We start from the raw sequence: 5163 nt of genomic DNA on the forward strand, positions 1-5163 counted from the left end.
GTTTTCCAAATGCGTATGTTAAAAAATTGACATATCAGTTAGTTTACCCATTTTTACTTAAGTAGACATGTTTGTCTAATTAAAGTATGTATGAAGCATTTAATTTCACAGGAAATTTTTCTGTATGTACTATAGTCATTTTAAATTTATACTGAATAGGTCTAGTAAATGCCTGCATTCACCAGTCACCTGGAGCAAGCAAATGCACATGGCTGGAGGATGGCTTAGTGCATGTCAAAGCATTAAAACTGCTGCAGAAAGTCACACCATGGGACATCAGAGCCAATTACCACACATGATGCAGTGTGATCATGTGCTAAATGTTCACAGAACATTGTTTATAAGTGGTGACATTTAGATTTAAATATGTAGACTATAGTTGTGGATATGTAATATTTATGTTGACGAAATTACTACAGTGTTTTTTCCAACATATGGCCTGTTCACTAAAATTTGTCAAAATTAGCAGTGAATTAATAACAAAAAATAACATGTTGATTTAATTATAAGCAAATCTTGGTTAAAAGCATGTTAAAATTAACAGAGTGTTAATGTTCACATATGACATACAGACCAGAAATTTTGTCCATCAAATCTGGTCTGTTAAATCAATGTCTGCAAAATCAAGGGTTTACTGTACTGCTACATCTTATAGTAGTAAAAGAGTGATGTAACAGAAATATTCTGTGGCTCAATATTGGCACATATTTTTGAAAACAGAATCTACATGGGTGGGCAAAAGTAGGTTTACCATTTTTCATATGGGAAACAATACAATAATTAGTAAATAATACAAAATAAACTGTGTTTTGGGTGCTCACAACTGTAAACCTACTTTTGCCCACCCTTGTATTTTTTGTGCTTTATAACCATCTCTACGCAGAGCAGATGGTTACTGTATCTCAATAAAACTGAAAAAAACCTTTCCCATTTACTTTGAGGCTTGGACATAAGTTCTTTTCTTGTTAGAAAATTGAAAAGATAGGGAACAGGTATGGCTAGAGTTTGGTAACCTAGTTATAGGTGCTAGATAAGATTCAAGGACTGGGGTTTTCCTGGGACTTTCAGTCAGTGAAATTTTTACACCTGGTGTTCATCAAGCCATTCTTAATATAAGTGAAGACATTCACATTGATTTCTTTAACTTATTTTGATTTGACCCATCTGAGGCTCTAGCTGATATGTTCTGAGCCACATTGCCCGTTTTTCTGGACAAGCTACCTGAGCCAAGGTTAGAGTTTTCTTGCACTTTCTCCAGTGCCCAGACTCTTCTAGGCATGTAGTAGGTGCATAATGAATATGTATTAAATACTGAGTAAAATAAGTAGACGTTGCTGTCAACTGCATTTAACATGTCTCTGCCCATTCTCCACCAGCATGGATTTACCAAATCTTGGGACATTTCTGAAAGATTATGATTACAATAAATTTAGACCCTAGCAGGAACAAAGGGGGACTTATCTCTAAAAGGAATGAGCCACAAGTGTTTGCACAGGAAACTTTCCTAAATCAGGCATTGCAAGCTGACCTATGGTGTGGAGCTAATGTCTGTCCCTTAGCCTTGAGATCATTTTAGTGACTGAGTTCAAAGGAGAATATTGACAGTGAACTTCCTAAGGTCCTCACAGGAAAAGGAACTCTAAGGAGTCAAGGCTTTGAGTGAAATGGGGGAGTAAAAATTGGAGTGATTTCTCTAATTTTTACTAAAGATGTTATTATACTGTCAAAGAAAGAACAGAGAGAATGGAGAATATGCATGCTTGTAGGCCAGGTTTTGAGCTATGTGGTAGATCTTCTTGAAAGCAAATGGCATCTAGAGAAAAGTGGGTATAGCAGTACCTAAGTCAGACAAAACAGACTTCAAAATAAAAAGCAAAAGAGAGACAAAAATGGACATTTTATAATGATAAAGGAAAAAATTAATCAAGAAGACATAACACTTATTGCTATATATGCACCCAACCTGGGAGCACCAAAATATATAAAACAAATTACTAACCCAAAGGGAGAAACTAATACAATAGTAGGAAACCTGACAGCAATGGATAGATTATCCAGATAGAAAGTCAATAAGGAAATATTGACCTTACATGACACATTAGACCAAAGAGACTTAATTGATGTTAATAGAACTTTCTATCCCAAAAAACAGGATATGCATTCTTCCAAAGTACACATGGAACATTCTCAAGGACAGACTATATGTTGGGACAGAAAACTAGTCTCAATAAAGGTAAAAAGATTGAAATCATGCTAATCAAATTTTCTAATCACAGAGATATGATACTGAAAATTAACTAAAAGAAGAATGCTGGAAAAACAACAGATATGTGGACATTAAACAACATGATATTGAACAACTTTTGGGTCAAAGAAGAAATAAGAACTCAAAAGATAATAGAGATAAATGAAAATAGGACAAATTAGAATTTGGGGGATACAGAAAAAGTATTACTAAAGTGAAATTTTATAGCATTACAGGCCTACCTCAAGAAATAAAAAACATTTCAAATAAAAAGTTTAACATTATATTGTAAAGAACTAGAAAAAAAAAGAACAAGTTAGGCCTAAATTACTTAGAAGGAAGGAAAGAATAAAAATCAGAGGAAATAAAATAGAGAAAAGATAATAGAAAAAATTAATGAAACAAAGTGCTGGTTCTTTGAAAAGATAAACAAAATGGACAAATCTCTGGCTGGACTCACTAAGAAAAAAACAGGGAAGATACAAATACAGAAGATCATAAATGAAAGAGGAGAATTTACAACAGATGCCACAGAAATACAAAGGATTATACAAGAATACTAATAAAGGCTCTATGCCACCTAATTTAAAAACCTAAAAGAAATGGACAAATTCTTAGAAGTATACAACCTTCCTACACTGAATCATGAAGATTTGGAAAACCTTAATATGACTGATCATTAGTGAGGAAATTGAAATAGCTATCAAAAAAACAAAAGTCCAAAGACAAATGGATTCACTGGTGAATTCTACCAAACATTCAAAGAAGATTTAATACCAGTTCTCAGCCGCTTCTAAAAAATTGATGAGGAGGGAATAGTTCTGAACTCATTTTCTGAGGCCAATGTTACCCCGATATCAAAACCAGGCAAGGAAAATGCAAAAAAAAAAGCCAATATCTCTGATGAACATAGATAAAAAATGATAAATAAAATACTGCAAGTCAAATACAATAGTACATTAAAATAATCATACATCATGAACATGTGAGGTTCATTCCAGGACACAAGGATGATTCAATATTCACAAATCAATCAATGTGATATATAGCACATTAACAAAATAAAAGATAAAAAGTCATATGATCATATCACCAGATGCATAAGAAGCATCTGATAAGAGATATCCATTCATGATTTAAAAAACACTTAATAAAATGGATACAGTAAGAAAGCACGTCAACATAATAAGGGCCATATATGGCAAACTTTAGCTAACATCATACTCAGTGGTATAAAAACTGATACCTCTTCTCGGAGATCAGGAACAAGACCGGATGGCCACTCTTACCGCTGTCGTTTAACAGCGCTGGAAGGCCTCGCCAGAGCACTTAGACAGGAAAAAGAAATTGAATCCCGCTGATCTCAGGGCAGCTGAAGCTGTTCCTGTAGAAAAGGCGGCAGGCTGCACCCAACCTGAACCTGCACCAGGCCACCTCGAGGGGAACTGGAGTTGGATACAGTGGCGTCTTGGTTTTTGAACGTCTCCGTGGACAAACATTTTGGTTTACGAACGCCGTAAACCCAGAAGTAAATGCTTCGGTTTTCGAACCCGCCTCGGAAGTCAAACATGCCACATGGCTTCTGCTGAGTGCAAGATCCCGAGGCCTAGCTGTGGGCTGTGGATCCCTCAGTTTTCGAACATTTCAGAAAACAGAGGCACCACTGTACTCTGATAGAGACCGAGGAGTCTGGCTTTGAAGCAGAGGCTAATGTCCCCTCATTGAGTGCTTGACAGCATAATCTCTAAGATTCATTGGATATACCCAATTATATTTAATTTTCTTTGTGATATTCGGTTTTCTATATTGACTGACCTTATGTTACGTTTTAATCAGATAAAGAAAATTTTTTTTAACAATCCAACATGTACATCAACATCTATTTTGTTCCTACAACGGTGAGGGTAGAACCTGTATTGCACCAGGTTAAGGAATGAAAGGATGGTGAGGAAATGCAAGCTCCTAGTACAAACCTCAAACGCTTCGTCTGTAAGTACAAAATTTTATATGTATTTAAACAATTCTGCATCTAAGATGTGCTGAAGACTTTCTGGGTTCAACAAACCATGGAGTTCCCACTGCCTCTCAGACCAAGGTAGCTAATATTTGGATTCTTGGCAGAGCATGTAAGACACTAAGTGTGGAGGTGCCGTATAAAATAAACACTGAAATATCTTGGATTATTAAATCTAGGTACTCCGTGATGGCACAGATTAAAAAAAATCCTGTTCCCATCAAACTGCTTCCCATCGTCGATCATTTTAGATCAGATATAAATCAGCAGGGGAGTAAACACTGGTGGTTCCTCCAACCCCCCTAAAGATTTTGTCAAACTGCCAAAGAGAAAAAGAGAAGAGAATGGGGAACATGCAGGAACACCCAGGTTTTGAGCTGTGAGGTAGATCTCTTCTAAGGCTTTATGAATGGAATTATGATGTAGTTGGTATGTGGCGATGTCATTACCAGAGGCCAGCTTCTTTAAAATAAAATGTTAGCTGATTCTTTGCCTCCTAAATTAGTATATTTTACATGATGCTTTTCAGAGGGGGGATAGCAGCATGAATGGACCTGTGAATGCTCTCAGGAAACGCCTTCCACTGTCCTGGTGAATTCCACACTAGGTGTTTATGAAAACCTGGAAGAGAAGGCTACACAGAGGATACACCATCTTTTGTTGTTGGTGGTGGTGGCCTTGGGAGCTAGGCCACCTCTATTTGCACCTGGTAAGACCTGCCGGCCAGGAGCTGTGACCAGCAAGAGCATTACTGCGTATGCCACACCCAAAGCAGGTGTTCTGAAGCCAGTCAAATACAGGCAGGAGGGCACTTCTCAGGAGGAACACATTCATTTCGTTTCCTCTTTGCGTTGAAGGCTCTAAAAAGTAGATAAATTGGAAACCATATTTCATAAGTAGAGTT

This window comes from Miniopterus schreibersii, assembly GCF_964146895.1.
Source record: "Miniopterus schreibersii genome assembly, chromosome: 19".
Taxonomy (NCBI): domain Eukaryota; kingdom Metazoa; phylum Chordata; class Mammalia; order Chiroptera; family Miniopteridae; genus Miniopterus; species Miniopterus schreibersii.